The sequence below is a fragment of the Cheilinus undulatus genome, linkage group 24 (genome assembly GCF_018320785.1).
Source record: "Cheilinus undulatus linkage group 24, ASM1832078v1, whole genome shotgun sequence".
NCBI classification, from domain to species: domain Eukaryota; kingdom Metazoa; phylum Chordata; class Actinopteri; order Labriformes; family Labridae; genus Cheilinus; species Cheilinus undulatus.
In genome coordinates this window covers 1,837,842-1,857,926 of record NC_054888.1, presented here as the reverse complement: position 1 = coordinate 1,857,926, position 20,085 = coordinate 1,837,842, and positions in this window count along the sequence as shown.

Sequence of the window (20,085 nt, the reverse complement as noted above, 5' to 3'; positions counted from 1 at the left end):
AGCCACGGTCATATGGCTGCAGGACAACACTGGGGGATTAATTTAACGGATGCGCCCCAGAGGCGGTCCTGCTGATCAAATCAGCACAAAGACGCTTCTTAGCAGATTAATAGCTACAACATTAAGCCATTAAAATCTTATCTCTGAGTAATCATCTATCACGGAGTCCATCAAGGAAATCAGTCATTCATCAGGAGCGGATAAGTCCTGATTAAATAAGTCCAGGTCTACATCAGAGCCGTCAGGGTTAAATAAGTCCAGGTCTCCATCAGAGCCAAGGTCAGGTTAAATAAGTCCAGGTCTCCATCAGAGCTAAATCAGGGTTAAATAAGTCACATGTCTGTTATTGTTATCATCACATGTTCAAGTCCAGGTCTACATCAGAGCCAAGGTCAGGGTTAAATAGGCCCAGGTCTCCATCAGAGCTAAGGTCACGGTTAAATAAGTCCAGGTCTCCATCAGAGCTAAAGTCAGGGTTAAATAAGTCCAGGTCTCCATCAGAGCTAAAGTCAGGGTTAAATAAGTCCAGGTCTCCATCAGAGCTAAAGTCAGGGTTAAATAAGTCCAGGTCTCCATCAGAGCTAAAGTCAGGGTTAAATAAGTCCAGGTCTCCATCAGAGCTAAAGTCAGGGTTAAATAAGTCCAGGTCTCCATCAGAGCCAAGGTCAGGGTTAAATAAGTCCAGGTCTCCATCAGAGCTAAAGTCAGGGTTAAATAAGTCCAGGTCTCCATCAGAGCTAAAGTCAGGGTTAAATAAGTCCAGGTCTCCATCAGAGCTAAAGTCAGGGTTAAATAAGTCCAGGTCTCCATCAGAGCCAAGGTCAGGGTTAAATAAGTCCAGGTCTCCATCAGAGCCAAGGTCAGGGTTAAATAGGCCCAGGTCTCCATCAGAGCTAAGGTCAGGGTTAAATAGGCCCAGGTCTCCATCAGAGCTAAGGTCAGGGTTAAATAAGTCCAGGTCTCCATCAGAGCTAAAGTCAGGGTTAAATAAGTCTAGGTCTCCATCAGAGCTAACGTCAGGGTTAAATAAGTCCAGGTCTCCATCAGAGCTAAAGTCAGGGTTAAATAAGTCTAGGTCTCCATCAGAGCTAAGGTCAGGGTTAAATAAGTCTAGGTCTCCATCAGAGCTAACGTCAGGGTTAAATAAGTCCAGGTCTCCATCAGAGCTAAAGTCAGGGTTAAATAAGTCCAGGTCTCCATCAGAGCTAAAGTCAGGGTTAAATAAGTCTAGGTCTCCATCAGAGCTAAAGTCAGGGTTAAATAAGTCCAGGTCTCCATCAGAGCTAACGTCAGGGTTAAATAAGTCCAGGTCTCCATCAGAGCTAAAGTCAGGGTTAAATAAGTCCAGGTCTCCATCAGAGCTAAAGTCAGGGTTAAATAAGTCTAGGTCTCCATCAGAGCTAAGGTCAGGGTTAAATAAGTCCAGGTCTCCATCAGAGCCAAGGTCAGGGTTAAATAAGTCCAGGTCTCCATCAGAGCTAAAGTCAGGGTTAAATAAGTCCAGGTCTCCATCAGAGCTAAAGTCAGGGTTAAATAAGTCCAGGTCTACATCAGAGCTAAAGTCAGGGTTAAATAAGTCCAGGACTCCATCAGAGCTAAAGTCAGGGTTAAATAAGTCCAGGTCTACATCAGAGCTAAAGTCAGGGTTAAAAAAGTCCAGGTCTCCATCAGAGCTAAAGTCAGGGTTAAATAAGTCTAGGTCTACATCAGAGCCAAGGTCAGGGTTAAATAAGTCCAGGTCTACATCAGAGCTAAAGTCAGGGTTAAATAAGTCCAGGTCTCCATCAGAGCTAAAGTCAGGGTTAAATAAGTCCAGGTCTCCATCAGAGCCAAGGTCAGGGTTGAATAAGTCTAGGTCTACATCAGAGCCAAGGTCAGGGTTAAATAAGTCTAGGTCTACATCAGAGCCAAGGTCAGGGTTAAATAAGTCCAGGTCTACATCAGAGCTAACGTCAGGGTTAAATAAGTCCAGGTCTACATCAGAGCCAAGGTCAGGGTTAAATAAGTCCAGGTCTACATCAGAGCCAAGGTCAGGGTTAAATAAGTCCAGGTCTACATCAGAGCCAAGGTCAGGGTTAAATAAGTCTAGGTCTACATCAGAGCCAAGGTCAGGGTTAAATAAGTCCAGGTCTACATCAGAGCCAAGGTCAGGGTTAAATAAGTCCAGGTCTACATCAGAGCCAAGGTCAGGGTTAAATAAGTCCAGGTCTACATCAGAGCCAAGGTCAGGGTTAAATAAGTCCAGGTCTCCATCAGAGCTAAGGTCAGGGTTAAATAAGTCCAGGTCTCCATCAGAGCTAAAGTCAGGGTTAAATAAGTCCAGGTCTACATCAGAGCTAAATTCAGGGTTAAATAAGTCCAGGTCTCCATCAGAGCTAACGTCAGGGTTAAATAAGTCCAGGTCTCCATCAGAGCCAAGGTCAGGGTTAAATAAGTCCAGGTCTCCATCAGAGCTAAAGTCAGGGTTAAATAAGTCCAGGTCTCCATCAGAGCTAAAGTCAGGGTTAAATAAGTCCAGGTCTCCATCAGAGCTAAAGTCAGGGTTAAATAAGTCCAGGTCTACATCAGAGCTAAAGTCAGGGTTAAATAAGTCCAGGTCTCCATCAGAGCTAAAGTCAGGGTTAAATAAGTCCAGGTCTCCATCAGAGCTAAAGTCAGGGTTAAATAAGTCCAGGTCTACATCAGAGCTAAAGTCAGGGTTAAATAAGTCCAGGACTCCATCAGAGCTAAAGTCAGGGTTAAATAAGTCCAGGTCTACATCAGAGCCAAGGTCAGGGTTAAATAAGTCCAGGTCTACATCAGAGCTAAAGTCAGGGTTAAATAAGTCCAGGTCTCCATCAGAGCTAAAGTCAGGGTTAAATAAGTCCAGGTCTACATCAGAGCAAAGGTCAGGGTTGAATAAGTCCAGGTCTCCATCAGAGCCAAGGTCAGGGTTAAATAAGTCCAGGTCTCCATCAGAGCTAAAGTCAGGGTTAAATAAGTCCAGGTCTCCATCAGAGCTAAAGTCAGGGTTAAATAAGTCTAGGTCTACATCAGAGCCAAGGTCAGGGTTAAATAAGTCCAGGTCTCCATCAGAGCTAAAGTCAGGGTTAAATAAGTCTAGGTCTACATCAGAGCCAAGGTCAGGGTTAAATAAGTCCAGGCCTACATCAGAGCTAAAGTCAGGGTTAAATAAGTCCAGAATCCATCAGAGCTAAATTCAGGGTTAGATAAGTCCAGGTCTCCATCTTAGCTAAAGTCAGGGTTAAATAAGTCCAGGTCTCCATCAGAGCTAAAGTCAGGGTTAAATAAGTCCAGGTCTACATCAGAGCCAAGGTCAGGGTTAAATAAGTCCAGGTCTACATCAGAGCTAAAGTCAGGGTTAAATAAGTCCAGGTCTCCATCAGAGCCAAGGTCAGGGTTAAATAAGTCCAGGTCTCCATCAGAGCTAAAGTCAGGGTTAAATAAGTCCAGGTCTCCATCAGAGCTAAAGTCAGGGTTAAATAAGTCCAGGTCTCCATCAGAGCTAAAGTCAGGGTTAAATAAGTCCAGGTCTCCATCAAAGCTAAATTCAGGGTTAAATAAGTCCAGGTCTACATCAGAGCTAAAGTCAGGGTTAAATAAGTCCAGGTCTCCATCAGAGCCAAGGTCAGGGTTAAATAAGTCCAGGTCTCCATCAGAGCTAAGGTCAGGGTTAAATAAGTCCAGGTCTCTATCAGAGCTAAAGTCAGGGTTAAATAAGTCCAGGTCTCCATCAGAGCTAAGGTCAGGGTTAAATAAGTCCAGGTCTCCATCAGAGCTAAAGTCAGGGTTAAATAAGTCCAGGTCTCCATCAGAGCTAAAGTCAGGGTTAAATAAGTCCAGGTCTCCATCAGAGCTAAAGTCAGGGTTAAATAAGTCCAGGTCTCCATCAGAGCTAAAGTCAGGGTTAAATAAGTCCAGGTCTCCATCAGAGCTAAAGTCAGGGTTAAATAAGTCCAGGTCTCCATCAGAGCTAAAGTCAGGGTTAAATAAGTCCAGGTCTCCATCAGAGCTAAAGTCAGGGTTAAATAAGTCCAGGTCTCCATCAGAGCTAAAGTCAGGGTTAAATAAGTCCAGGTCTACATCAGAGCTAAAGTCAGGGTTAAATAAGTCCAGGTCTCCATCAGAGCTAAATTCAGGGTTAAATAAGTCCAGGTCTACATCAGAGCTAAAGTCAGGGTTAAATAAGTCCAGGTCTCCATCAGAGCCAAGGTCAGGGTTAAATAAGTCCAGGTCTCCATCAGAGCTAAGGTCAGGGTTAAATAAGTCTAGGTCTCCATCAGAGCTAAAGTCAGGGTTAAATAAGTCCAGGTCTCCATCAGAGCTGAAGTCAGGGTTAAATAAGTCCAGGTCTCCATCAGAGCTAAAGTCAGGGTTAAATAAGTCCAGGTCTCCATCAGAGCTAAAGTCAGGGTTAAATAAGTCCAGGTCAGAGTTTGTGATGGTGCAGCTGGTCTAAAACAACTTTGATTTAAAACCTCATCAATCATCTGGACACGCCCACATATGGTCCGGATTGGTTCAGCATCAGTCTGAGTAAACCTGATCTGGATTGTGATGAGACGTCCTCTCCTGACAGATCTGGATCAGCTCAGTAAAAACAGTTGACTCTTCATTTCATCCCACTGGCTTTTTAAATCTGGATTAATGACCTCAACAATGACGACAGTTTCTCACACTTCATTAAAACCTTCTTTCCTCATTTCTTTCAGCCACCCTAAACTCATTTTAGTCCATTTTCCCCCTTTTAACCCCTTTTATCATTTTTAGCCATTTTGTGACTGTTTAGCCAGGATTGGCCCATTTTGCCGCTTTTTAACCATTTTCTCCACTTTAGTGGCAACTGTAGCAGGTTTTTAACACGTCCTTGCCTCTTTTTACTCTTTGTTGCCACTTAATTACCAATTTTTTCCTATTTTCAGCCATTTTTGCCCCTTTTCACCATTCTTGCCTATTTTTTTACCACTTTATTGCCACTTTAAACCCATTTATGTCACTTTGTTTATCAAGTTTTAATTTTTTGCCACTTTCAACCCATTCTGTCTAAGTTTTTGCCTTTTTTACCCCCTGTCACCCATTTATTGCCAATTTAACCTCTGTTTGACACATTTTACACTTAATTGCCAGTTTTAGGGTGACTTTATTGCCTCTTTCAAGCCTTTTTTCAGCTCTTTATTGTCACTTGTAACCCTCGTTTTCCACTTTTAACCCATTCTGGTGACTGTTGTGCCACTTTTAAACCTCTTCCTGCCAATTTCTTTCCCAGGTTTATCCCATTTCTGCCACTTCTTTTCCTCTTTTTCTCTTTTTTTTTGGCACTCTATTGCCTATTAACCCATTTTCACCACTTTTACAACTTTCATTTAATTTCTACCATTTCTTTTCCTCTTTTTTACTGTTTTCACCACCTTTTACCATTTCTAACCTGTAACCCTTTTGCAGGTTTCTTCTGCCACGTTAAACCCGTCTTCGTCACTTCTTTGCCTCTTTTTACTCTTTGTTGCCACCAATTACCAATTTTAGCCCATTTTCATCCATTTTTGCCCCTTCCAACCTTTAATTTAACTCCCCCTTTTTCAACTTTTAACCCATTTTAGCCACTTTATAACCACTTGTATCCCCTTTTTTGACAGTTAATTGCCAATTTTAACCTATTTTCACCACTTTATTGCACCCGTTAGCCCCTTTTAGCTACTTTATTGCCACTTTCAACCCTTTTTTTGCCACTTTTAAACCTCTTCCTGCCAATTTCTTTCCCAAGTTTAACCAATTTCTGCCACTTCTTTTCCTCTTTTTATAGTTTTTAACCTCTTTATGCAACGTTCTTTTTCCTAAATGTTTTGCATATTTAACCCAAGTTCTGTGATTTTTTTGACCACTTTAAAAGAGGGAAAAGTTGTTCACAACTTGTTGATGATAATAATAATAATACATTTTATTTATAAGCATCTTTCTGAACACTCAAGGTCACTTTACAGATTAAAAACAAGTACAATAAAAACAGTAGATGATGTTGTACAGCATAAATAAATAATGTTTTGTTGCTCTGATAGAGGTGATGATCATTCAGCTTAGAAATAAAAGGCTGTTATCTCAGCTGAACTTTCTGACCTCCATGGACCCCTCTCATATTAAGGACCCAGTCTCTCTCCTGACTGACATCATAGAGCTGATCTTTGTGCATAAATGAAGACGTAAGGGCTGAGGCGTGGAGCGCTGCTCTGCATCACTACTGATGAAGGAGCTGTGGGTGGTGGTGATGGCGGCTGCAGGAGCAAACAGAACACACCTCCCTCCCGTCACTTTTGTGTGTCTTTGATGTGAGATTACTTTCATAGTGCTGAAGAATACAGAAGGAAAATATCTCACTGTACATCTCTGCAGCTCCCTTCCGCTCTGGTCTTAGCCCACAGTTCAACTGTAGCCGGCTTTGTTCGCTCTGAAAACCAACGTGAGACACAATTGAAAAGTTGGCAGCGGTGCTGCAGATACATAGTAACTCAATCTGGACTGGCTGCTTTAAACTCTATCTTAGGCAGGGTGGCTTTTGTAAACCTTCAGACAATGGCCAGCTCTGTTAAAGGCACAGAGGTTGATTTTCACCTTTTAAGTGAGGACACCAGATACCTGCCTTTTCACTGCGTTTAGTTTGAGGACAAACTTTCTTTCTCAAGGCCTTTTTGAACACGAGCAGAGGACGAAACACGACACAGCATCCAGTCATAGCTCAAAAATATTAGACTCACTCACTCACATTCATCCATAGGACTTCTTTTTTTGTTATTGTGGTTCTTAACAGGTAGAAATGTGTAGTTAAAATAGTCCTAATAATAAAAAGGATCCTAAATTTTATAAAAAATGATGAAATTATTATTTCCAATTTAGCATAAACACTTCAAATACACTTCCTTAAGCAAATTAGTACAGAGGATAAAGGCAATTTTATTTGAATTATCTAGATAATTGTTTTTCCATTTCCAACTTTAGAGTCAGAATTAAAACTTTAAAATGAGAATTCTGACTCTGATCTGAGAATTCTGACTTTGATCTGAGAATTCTGTCTTTGATCTGAGAATTCTGTCTTTGATCTGAGAATTCTGTCGTTGATCTGAGAATTCTGTCTTTGATCTGAGAATTCTGTCTTTGATCTAAGAATTCTGACGTTGATCTGAGAATTCTGTCTTTGATCTGAGAATTCTGATCTGAGAATTTGACTTTGATCTGAGAATTCTGTCTTTGATCTGAGAATTCTGACTTTTATCTGAGAATTCTAACTTTGATCTCAACATTCTTTCTTTGATCTAAGAATTATGATTTTTCTGTTAGAACTTGTCAAAGGTGGATTAGAAAACATTTTTATTTCAGTTTCTGTAGTTCTTGTCTGTATTTAACTGTCCATGGCCTTCAGTGTTAAATGTCTTTTTTTGCTGAGCATTCTACCAGACATTGATGAATTAATCAACATTTACACATCAATACCAATGACAAAGAAATTACATAGATATATTTAAATTGCCATGGTTTCCCAGCCCTATCTCCCACTCTTATTGTCTTTTTGAAAAAGCGGATTAAGACTTCGGTTTTAAGCACCAAAAACCCTGGTAATGTGATCCTTGTAAAAACAAACTGAGCTGTCAGCAGTACGTGTCTGATGTGGTTAAAACGGCGATGTGAAACCACAAAGACCCTGAGATTTATAAGAGCTCTTTAAAACACTCAACAGCTTCAGGAAGAATCTGTATTTTTATGCTTTTATCCGATAAGACAAAGAACTGAGAGGATTTAACCACAGAAATGTCACAGCAACGTTCTGCCCTTCAGACTCAACCAGACCTCAGACCACAGGAGGATCTGCTGAAACATGAGGAGAAGGAGAGGTCCAGGACTATTCAGATCCAGAACTCACAGAGGGGCTCATTGGGGTTCAGTCTTTGTTCACAGATCTACAGGATAAATCAGAACCATCTAGTCTGCTCGATAAAGTGAAGGACTTCCAGAAACATCTACAGAATCCTTGACCTCTGTCCATCCCATCCTCTCTCTAAATCCTTTCACAAACACAGACCACATCAGTCAGACCGGATTCTCCACCACCAGGACGCTCCATCGTAGAGTCGTCCAATCGCAGCTCGCCTCTATAAAGGTGTTTATTATTTCACAGGTGAGTGGAGGAGCAGGTGGACATTTCAGAGAGGCAGCTGGAGGAGGTCAGGGTGAACCTGCTGACCCCCGGTCTGGAAGAAGCTGGCCCCTCTGTTTCTGATTGATACAAGACCAACAGTCTGGTCTAAGTCACATCAGGACCGGAGTCAGGGAGGAAGTCCAGGGGCCCACATGGTCGAGAAGAAGTGATGAATCCAGAACATACCCGCTTCACCAGGAACCACCGCTACTAAACATTAACAAGCAAGGTCATGAGGACCACTGACCTTTGACCTTTAACCCCCCAAATATCATCAGTTCATGATGTTTTGGACCAGAAAATCTTCATCAGATCTCCATCAGAGGACGGCTGTACAGACACACAGATACCCAGAATCCACATCACTCTAAACTTTACATTTTCACCTAGCTCCTTCCTAACTTCCTTCCTTCCTTCCTTCCTTCCTAATGTCCTTCCTCACTTACCACCAAACTTACTACCCCCCTTCCTTAATCACCTTGGTTCTTCCCTACTAGCTTCCTTCCTTGCTTCCTTACTTTCTTCCTTCTTTCCTCCATCCTCTCTGTCCTTCTTTTCATTTGCTACCTACTTTCTCGATTCCTTCCATACTTCCTTCCTTAATAACTTTGTTGTTTCCTTCCTTACATTCGTACTTATATACTTCCATGCTCACTTCCTTCTGTTGTTCTGTCCTTCCTCCCTCCCCTCCCTACTTTTCCTCCTTCCTTTTTTCCTTCCTTTATTACTTTGTTACATCCTACCTTCCTTCCTTCATTACCCACTTATTTAACTCCTCCCTTCCCTCCTTCCTTGACCTTTACTGACCTTAAAGTCCTTCAGGATCTTTAATGCTGGTTGGAAAAGCTGAAGCAGCAGAGAGAGCGTAAATTTGAACTAAAATGTCACTCAGGATTTTGTTTCTGCACTTTTTTTTAAACATGGAGTCGTACCATGAAGTCTGATGTAATCCACATTTTCACGCTCCGTTTCGTCCTCCTCGCCATACTAAAATGTTCCTCTACCTCCTGTGTTGTACAGTAAAGCACTTTATCCTGTTAAAAGCCCCTCATGAATACATTTAAGTTACTGTATTCTCCCCGTGGATCTCAGAGTCCACAGAAACCAGGGCACGGCCCCGGCCGACCCCTCCCGTCCTCCCAGGAGATGTTCTGATTCCCACCTGCCACTGGAAAAACATCAACCTGCATCTACTTCCTGCTAATTGGCGAGGTGTCTGCCGTCCCTCCCACGCTGTTTTCACAGAGCTCATCCCTTAATTTAAGAGGTGTGTGAACGCTTAGCTCATTATGGACGGCCTTTTTGGGCGGCGAGAGGACGGGGAGAAGTGGAATAAGAGCAGGAGAAGAAAGAAAAGCTGCTGCAGACTTTAAAAAGAGACTACAGAGATGCAGCAGAGCGGTCCATCCCTGTGTTAAAGGTGATAAATACGTTATAAACACCCAAGAAGCATCCTGAGGGCAGTGGTGTCTGTGACAGGTTAGTGGGACCAGCGCCGCGGTGCTAATCAGCTTTATTTGTGCCACTAAAACCAATCTGTGGGGATCAGACGTGCCAGCTGTCTGCACTACAGGACGATTATCGAGGGTTTCATATCAGAGCAGCGGCAGCAGCGATCAGACGCTGCCGAAGCCTTCCAGGAAGGTTCCTGAACGAGCAGCGGCGCCTTTTCACCGCCTCGTTTAGGGGATCTATGCAGCGGCGAGAGGGCAAGCACAGGTGAGAGGGTCAGAGACCGGATCATGATGGAGCGGGACCAGCGGCTGCTGCTGCCGCCTCCCTGGCTCCTGTAATCTGTTGGTGGATTAAACGATTCATCAGCTGATTAGCGTAAATCGATTAACAGCGCAAATGAAAACAAAAGGGAGGCCGCGCTTCGGGGGCGGAAACTGAACGGCCCGGAGGAAAAACACAAACAACCTGAGGAGAGGCTTAACCTAGATTCTGCTTTGTCAAGGTTTGGACGGGACGGTGAGAGACTTTAGGTGGAGGCGTGGACGGGACGGGGAGAGACTTTGGGTGAAAGCATGGACGAGACAGGGAGAGACTTTAGGTGGAGGTGTGGACAGGACGGGGAGAGACTTTAGGTGGAGGCATGGATGGGACGGGGAGAGACTTTAGGCGGACGGGAAGGGGAGAGAGACTTTTGGTGGAGGCATGGACGGGACGGGGAGAGACTTTAGGTGGAGGTTTGGACAGGAGGAGGAGAAAGACTTAAGGTGGACGGGACGGGGAGAGAGACTTTAGGTGGACGGGACGGGGAGAGATTTTAGGTGGCAGCGTGGACGGGACGGAGAGAGAGACTTGAGGTGGAGGTTTGGACGGGATGAGGGAGACTTTAGGTGGGGGTGTGGACGGGACGGGGAGAGAAACTTTAGGTGGATGGGACGGGGAGAGAGACTTAAGGTGGAGGTTTGGACGGGATGGGGAGAGACTTTAGGCGGACAGGATGGGGAGAGAGACTTTAGGTGGAGGCATGGACGGGATGGGGAGAGACTTTAGGTGGAGGTTTGGACAGGAGGAGGAGAAAGACTTAAGGTGGACGGGACGGGGAGAGAGACTTTAGGTGGAGGCATGGACGGGATGGGGAGAGACTTTAGGCGGACAGGATGGGGAGAGAGACTTAAGGTGGAAAGGACGGGGAGAGACTTTAGGTGGAGGTTTGGACAGGACGAGGAGAAAGACTTAAGGTGGAAAGGACAGGGAGAGAGACTTTAGGTGGAGGCGTGTACGGGACGGGGAGAGACTTTAAGTGGGCGCGTGGATGGGACGGGGAGAGACTTTAGGTGGACGGGACAGGGAGAGAGACTTTAGGTGGAGGCATGGACGGGGCAGGTACAGAGACTTTGGGTGGAGGTTAGGATGGGATGGTGAGAGACTTTAGGTGGAGGTTTGGACAGGAGGAGGAGAAAGACTTAAGGTGGACGGGACGGGGAGAGAGACTTGAGGTGGAGGTTTGGACGGGATGAGGGAGACTTTAGGTGGGGGTGTGGACGGGACGGGGAGAGAAACTTTAGGTGGATGGGACGGGGAGAGAGACTTAAGGTGGAGGTTTGGACGGGAGGAAGGCGGACAGGATGGGGAGAGACTTTTAGGAGATGGACGGGATGGGGAGAGACTTTAAGGACAGGACTTTAGGTGGAGGCATGGATGAGGCTTAGGGATGGACAGGAGAGAGACTTTAGGTGGAGGCATGGATTTAGGAGAGAGACTTTAGGCATGGGGAGGAGAGACTTTAGGTGGACGGGATGGGGAGAGACTTAGGCGGACAGGATGGGAGAGAGACTTAAGGTAGGAAACGGGAGAGAGACTTTAGACGGGAGAGACTTTAGGTTAGGTGGATGGAGAAGACCAGGGAGAGACTTAGGTGGACAGGATGGGAGAGAGACTTTATGGACGGATGGGAGAGACTTTAGGTGGAGGATACAGAGAGAGAGACTTTAGGGGAGAGACTTAAGGTGGACAGAGACTTAAGGTGGATGGGACAGGGAGAGACTTTAGGTGGACGTGGACGGAGAGACTTTAGGTGGGATGGACAGGGGAGAGACTTTAGGTGGACTGACGGGAGGTAGAATTCTGGAGGTTAGAACAGTGAGAGACTTTAGGTGGAGGCATGGACGGGACGGGGAGAGACTTTAGGTGGAGGCATGGACGGGAGAGAGAGGTTAGGATGGGACAGGAGAGACTTTAGGTGGACGGGTTTATGGGACAGACTTTAGGTGGAGGTGGAGGGACAGGTGGACTTTAGTATTAAAGCTCTGTTGTTTACTTCCTTCCTTCCTTACTCCTGTCCATTCTTCCTTTCCTCCCTTCCTTCCTCCCTGACTAACTTCCTTCCTTCCTTCCTTCTTTATCCCTTCCCTCCTCCCTTCCAACCTGCCTTCCTTTCTTCCATACTTCTTCCCTTCCTTCCTTCTCTCCTCCCTTACTTTCTCTCTAACTTCCTTCCTCCCTTCCTACATTCCTTGCTCCCTTCCCTCCTTCCTTTCTTTCCTCCTTCCTTCCTTCCTTCTTTCCTCCATTGCTTCCTTCCTTTCTCCCTCTTCCTTTCTCACCTCTTTCTAGCCCTACTAACTCCGATCCTTCATTTCTTACTAACTTCCTTCCTTTCTTCCTTCCTTCTTCCCTGACTTCCTTCCTCCTTCCATCCTTCCTTCCTTTCTTCCGTCCTTCTTTTCTTACTAACTTCCTTTCTCCTTTCCTCCCTTCCATCCTTCCTTGCTCCCTTCCTTTCTTCCTTACTTCCTTCCTCCCTGACTTCCTTCCTTCCTTCCTGTCTTCCTTTCTTCCTTCCTCTCTTCCTTCCTTCCTCTTTTCCTTCCTTCCTTTTCCCTTACTAACTTCATCCCTCCCCCTTCCTTTTTTCCTTCCTTGCTTCTTTCCTTCCTTCCTTGCCCCCTTGCCTCATCCCTCCCTCCCTTCCTTCATTGCTCCTTTCCTTCATCCCATCCTTCCTTTCTTCATGACTTCCTTCATTCCTTCTCTCTTCTCTCCCTTCCCTCCTTGCATTTCTCCTTCCTCCCTAACTAATTTCCTTCTTTTATTGCTTCCCTACTTTCTTATGTGTGTGTTTTTTAAGCCCGTCCTTAAATATATGATATATATATGTTGTTTTTTTTTTTTTTTTTTTGTGAATAAAATAATTTTCACTTTGCACAGCGACCTAACTTTTTTGGAATCATTGCTGTACGATAATACATCTTTAAGAGAACGAATGGATGAGATGAGAAATGTTCAGAGTTGTAAGAAAAAGGCTGCTGAGATAAAAGAGTTAATTCAAGAGCTGCAGTATTTACAGCAGCTGTTGACCACCACTCAGAGCTACAGCTCACTTTTTAATGTTCAATCAGGAGAGAAAGCTCCACCATGACACACATGGCTATGTCCCTTCTGTTTGAGATGCCATCATATTCAGAATGAGCCGGTCTCAGAATGTCTCAGGTCCAACATCTGACTGTTGTTTGTTCTACTGTGAATAAAATATGGACTTATGAGATCTGATGGTCGTTGTTTTTATTTACGTCTGACACAGCGGGGTTATAACTGAGCTAGAAATGAGGAGAACCAGTAAAACTGAGCTGCAGGTCTTTCTTCACCATGAAGAGTGTTAAACTGTTCCTGAAGCTCATCCATCTGCGAACGCGCTCTGAATACCTCTGCCGTCTTTGAAGTATCTGGAGCCCTGGTGTTCTCTCTGCGTTCAGACACCGCTTCATTCAACACGGCAGCTCATGAGCGCACGCCAGCGACGTAAACACCCTCTCGCCTGCCTCTGAACGAGCTCTAATAACTACCATGCAGCGCCGCGGTGGCAGAGCGGGTTCAGGCAGAGTTCAAGACACACGCTCGCCACATGTTTGGAGCACGCTCAGTCCGCCACCTTCACAGCGATCATCCAAACTCGGGGACGGTGGATCCCTCAGATCAGGTGGATGGCGTTTGGACTGGATCCCACTGGAACCAAACTGGTGGAGCGTCCATCTGATTCCTCTACCTTTAAATCATCTGACACGTAGACATGCAGAACGTGGCAAAACCCACACTGGCACGAGGCTGAGGATCAAAGATGGCTCCAATAAAGACAAACCAAACTATTTTCTCCTGGAACAGGAACAACCCACGGACAATCCAGTGGAAAATGTTTGTGGATTGGGATTCTTTGAAACATAGATTAATGGTTTTCCATTGGCAGGTGGGAATGAGAAACTCTCAGAAACTGTAAAATTCCCATGAAAGTTTTCAGGATTGTTTGATGTTTTTCTGTATGGGAAAAGAAAAACAAAGAATCTGGACTTTATAGCATAAAGATGCCGTTCTTCTGTGTTTGGAGCTTGATAATTTTCATATGTTCAGGATACTTCATTTGGCTGTAGCATGACTGAGAGACTGCTGAAAGCTGCAGAGCTGAAATTCCACCATGATACAGTCTGTGGGAAAGTATTTTATCCCATCCTGACTCTGATTTGGAACAGTGGTGGACCTATTCAGGAGTGGCCGGCCATTTCTAAAACGCTGGGCTCCAGAGGTAAATGTTCAGAGCCATTACCCACAAATGGGGAAAACTTGGAAGAGTGATGGACCTTCCCAGGAGTGGCCAAGACAGACTAAAACTGTCTACACTAAAATGTTCTTAATCAATTCAGATTAAACTTCTGTTTAGGGTTCAGGTAAGGGTTCAAACCTGACCGGCTAAACCGGATTACAAACTGATGTCTGCTGACAGGACCACGGCTCATTCTCCACGATAGCATCCCAATGTAGCTAACACAGCTAATGTAGCTAACAGAGCTAACAGAGCTAACAAAGCTAACAGAGCTAGCAGAGCTTACAGAGCTAACACAGCTAGCAGAGCTAACAGAGCTAATATAGCTAGCAGAGCTAACAGAGCTAACACAGCTAGCAGAGCTAACAAAGCTAACAGAGCTAACACAGCTAGCAGAGCTAACAGAGCTAGCAGAGCTAAGAGAGCTAACACAGCTAGCAGAGCTAACAGAGCTAACACAGCTAGCAGAGCTAACAGAGCTAATATAGCTAGCAGAGCTAGCAGAGCTAACAGAGCTAGCACAGCTAGCAGAGCTAGCAGAGCTAGCAGAGCTAACAGAGCTAACACAGCTAGCAGAGCTAACAGAGCTAATATAGCTAGCAGAGCTAACACAGCGCACACAGCTAGCAGAGCTAGCAGAGCTCGCAGAGCTAACAGAGCTAACAAAGCTAACAGAGCTAGCAGAGCTAACAGAGCTAACACAGCTAGCAGAGCTAACAGAGCTAATATAGCTAGCAGAGCTAACAGAGCTAACACAGCTAGCAGAGCTAGCAGAGCTAACAGAGCAAACAAAGCTAACAGAGTTAACAGAGCTAAAAAAAAACTAACAAAGGCAACATAGCTAACAAAGCTAACAGAGGCAACATAGCTAACAGAGCTAAGAGGGCTAACAGAGCTAACAGAGCTAATATAGCCAACAAAGCTAACAGAGATAACAGAGCTAGCAGAGCTAGCAGAGCTATAAGGGCTAACAGAGCTACCACAGCTAACAGAGCTAACAGAGCTAAAAAACTAACAAAGGCAACATAGAACAAAGCTAACAGAGGCAACATAGCTAACAGAGCTAACAGAGATAACAGAGCTAGCAGAGCTAGCAGAGCTATAAGGGCTAACAGAGCTACCACAGCTAACAGAGCTAACAGAGCTAGCAGAGCTAAAGCTTAGCTCACAGAGCAGCTACATAAGCTGCTAGAAAAAAGTAGCTTCTTAGACATTATCTACATGGATATGCCCAGTCTCTTTCTGATTGTTGAGTCATGAACTCTGACCTCAGCTGAGTCAGTGAGACCTGCAGGCCTTTAGATGTGGTTATGGGTTCTTCTGGGACGTCCTGGATGAGTCGTCCATGCTCTCTTGGAGTCATGTTGGTAGAGCGGACAGTCCTGGGAAGATTCACCACTGTTCACAGTTTTCCCCATTTGTGGATAACGGCTCTCACCGTTGCTGGCTGGAGTCCCAAAGCCTTAGAAATGTCTGTGCAACCCTTTCAGACTGATGGATGTAAAAAGAAAAAAGCATTTCTACTCAAATATGTAAAAAATAAGGAATCAGGAAGGGGCAGCAGGGTAGCAGAGGAAAAGGACGAGGTGAAGAACCACATCTAATTTGTCTGTACCACGGTGACTGTGAGCACAGCTGGACTCTGTTAGCCTCAAACGGCGCCGTGGTTTTCCTGCTGAGCACAGAAGAACCATCGGAGACACTGTGGAGTTTGATTCTCCAGTCCCAGCCGACTGGTCGACTCTTCCATTTAGAGGAACCAAAAAGTTCAACCAATCAAAACCTGTTCATTAAGTTGGCAACAAAAATGACAAATAGTTAAAATGTGTTTAAAGTAACCACTCCAACCAATGAGACGAGTCTCTTTTTAACCCTGGTACCCTCCCCAAATTTACAAAAATGTACACGTACAATAAAACTGCTATTAAATCAACATACATCAATATTTTTTCTACATTTTTTTTCATAAATCAAATCAAAGATTAGCAATAAAATTGATTTGATTGCACTTGTATTTTTTTGTAGTGCCAGTTTTAACAGTAGGGCACTTCTGGACACCTTCAAGGCAAAAATGTACACGTACAAAAACACTGCCATTAACTCAGCATACAACAATATTTTTTCTACTCTTTTTCATAAATCTCTTTGAAAAACTTCAGACCTGCTCAAAACTACAAAAAATCGATAATTTTCAGAATTGTAACCCTTTAAATGCCAGTTTGATTATTTGAAATGTTTCATTTTTTACTACAAAAAACACAAAAAGTGAATTATTTTCCATAAAATTAATAGTAGAAAGATGGGGCTTTGGTGCTGATGAGAGTCTTGGACGGGTCAAAGATTAGCAACAAAATTGATGTGATTGCCTTAGTATTTTTTATGTAGTGCCAGCTTTAACATTAGGGCACCTCTGGACACCTTCGAGGTAAAAATGTACACGTACCAAAAAAAAACTGCGCTTAAATCAGCATACATCCAATTTTTCTACCTCTTGTTCATGAAACTCTTTAACAACTTCAGACCTGCTCAAACTAAAAAAAAATTCAATAATTCTCAGAATTGTAACCCTTTTAATGCCATCCATCCATCCATCCATCCATCCATCCAGATGGATCCGAGATCAGGTCGCGGGGGCAGCAGCCTAAGCAGGGAAGCCCAGACTTCTCTCTCTCCGGCCACTTCATCTAGCTCTTCCCAGGGGATCCCGAGGCGTTCCCAGGCCAGCCGAGCGACATAGTCACTCCAGCGTGTCCTGGGTCTTCCCCTGGGCCTCCTCCCAGTGGGACTTGCCCGGAACACCTCACCAGGGAGGCGTCCAGGAGGCATCCGGACCAGATGCCCGAGTCACCTCATCTGGTTCCTCTCAACACGTAGGAGCAGCGGCTCTACTCCAAGTCTCTCCCAGATGGCCGAGCTTCCCACCCTATCCCTTAGGGAGAGCCCAGACACCCTGCGGAGGAAACTCATTTCAGCTGCCTGTATCCATGATCTTGTTCTTTCGGTCACTACCCACCGCTCGCAACCATAAGTGAGGGTGGGAACGTAGATCGACCAGTAAATCGAAAGCTTCGCCTTTTGACTCAGCTCTTTCTTTACCATGACAGACCGATGCAGAGACCGCATCACTGCTGACACCGCACCGATCCGCCTGCTGATCTCCCGCTCCATTCTTCCCTCACTGGTGAACAAGACCCTGAGATACTTGAACTCCTCCACCTGGGGCAGGATCTCATTCCCAACCTGGAGAGGGAATTCCACCCTTTTCCGACTGAGGACCATGGCCTCAGATTTGGAGGTGCTGATTCTCATCCCAGCCACTTCACACTTGGTTGCAAACCGTTCCAGAGAGAGCTGGAGGTCCCGGTCTGATGAAGCCAACAGGACCTCATCATCCGCGAAAAGCAGAGACCTAATCCTGAGGCCACCAAACCGGACGCCCTCAACACCCTGGCTGCACCTGGAAATTCTGTCCATAAAAGTTATGAACAGAATCGGTGACAAAGGGCAGCCCTGGTGGAGTCCAACACGCACCGGGAAAGAGTCCCACTTACTTCCGGCAATGCGGACCAAGCTCTGGCACCGGTCGTACAGGGACCAAACTGCCCTTATCAGGGGGTCCGGCACTCCATACTCCCAGAGCACCCTCCACAGGATTCCCCGTGGGACACAGTCGAATGCCTTCTCCAGATCCACAAAACACATGTAGACTGGTTGGGCAAACTCCCATGCACCCTCTAGGACCCTGCTGAGAGTGTAGACCTGGTCCACTGTTCCACGGCCAGGACGAAAACCACATTGCTACTCCTGAATCTGAGGATCGACTATCCAACGGACCCTCCTCTCCAGGACCCCCGAATAGACCGGGGAGGCTGAGGAGTGTGATCCCTCTATAATTGGAACATACCCTCCGGTCCCCCTTCTTAAAGAGGGGGACCACCACCCCAGTCTGCCAGTCCAGGGGCACTGTCCCTGATGTCTATGTGATGTTGCAAAGGCATGTCAGCCACAACAGCCCTACAATATCCAGACACTTGAGGAACTCAGGGGGGATCTCATCCACCCCCGGGGCCCTGCCACCGAGGAGCTTTTTGACCACCTCGGCGACCCCAGCCCCAGAGATAGAAGAGCCCACGTCCCCAGACTCTGCTTCCTCATCGGAAGGCGTGTCGATGGGATTGAGGAGGTCTTCGAAGTATTCCTTCCACCAACCCACAACGTCCTGAGTCGAGGTCAACAGCGCGCCATCTCCACCGTACAAGGTGTTGACAATGCATGGCTTCCCCCTCCTGAGATGCCGGATGGTGGTCCAGAATCTGCTTGAAGCTGTACGGAATTCATTCTCCATGGCCTCTCCGAACTCCACCCACGTCTGAGTTTTTGCCTTGGCAACCTCTGAAGCCGCAAACCACTTGGCCTGCCTGTCAGCTGCCTCTGGAGTCCCGCGGGCCAAAAAGGCCCGATAAGACTCCTTCTTCAGCTTGACGGTGTCCCCCACTGCCGGTGTCACCAGCTGGTTTGGGGGTTGCCCCCACAACAGGCACCGACCACCTTACGGCCGCAGCTCCTATCAGCTGCCTAAACAATAGAGGCACGGAACATGGCCCATTTGGACTCAATGCCCCCCCCCAGAGCTGAAGCTCTGTCAGAGGTGAGAGTTGAAGCGGGGACTCTGCCAGACGTTCCCAGCAGACCCTCACCATACGTTTGGGCCTGCCAGGTCTGACCGGCTTCCTCCCCCACCAGCGGAGCCAACTCACCATCAGGTGGTGATCAGCTGCCAGTTTGATTATTTGAAATATTTCATTTTTTACTGCAAAAAAACACAAAAAGTGAATTATTTTCCATATAATAAATAGTAGAAAGATGGGGCTTTGGGGGTGATGAGAGTCTTGGATGGGTCAAAGATTAACAACAAAATTGATTTGATTGCATTAGTATTTTTTACGTCATGTCAGAAATACCCTCTGGACACCTTGGAGGCTAAAATGCCTCCATTGACTTCCATTAAAAACAGGTTTTTTAATCTCACTGTCACTGCAGTATAAAATCATGCATTCTTTAATGTCAGCATTTCAATGTGAAGAAGTCTAGTGAAATTTGACATTTTTACCGTATTCCACCAGATACAAAATGATCACAAGTTAAAAACAAAAAAAAGTTGAGAAAAATGGCCAAAAAAGCCCGAGGAGGGCAGCAGCGTTAAATCATTTGTTTAGTATTTACTGTAGCTTTCTTTAAATGTAAATCTATTTTGTTAAGAAAAAGGAATTGAAATGGGTTAAAAAAATGTTAATAAAGGTGAAAAAGGTGGTGAAATTGGATCTTAAAAGTAGCAGAAATGGGTTAGAAATGACAAAAAGTATATAAGAACGGCAAAAAAAAAAAAAAAAAAAAAAAAAACAGAAAAAAGGAAAACATGGGTGACAGTGGCAAAAATAGGCATAAATAGAAGTAAAAGAGAATTAAAAAGTGGCTGAAAAGGCTTTAAATTGGCAAAAATGTGTGGAAATCTGGTGAAAAGGTTATGCAACGCAACAGAACGATGGGATCAAAAACACGCTGATAAAAACCTATTATAGACCCGTAGACCAGCCTGACAATAGAAACCCCGTCTACGAGAACACGTGAAACATCAGCTGCTGCCAGACTGAGGAGGTGAGAAAGACATGTGGTAACGTCATGATGCATGATGCTCTCATGGGTCAGGAGTTTTTCTATTTTTAATTTACATGAATTTTAGCAACAATTCCAAACATCTATGACTCAGCAGGACCTGCCAGTAAATTAAAAGTCTGACACGTAATAACAAAACACAAATGACACGTAAACCTGCAGAATTACGACATCACGTTGACGCACC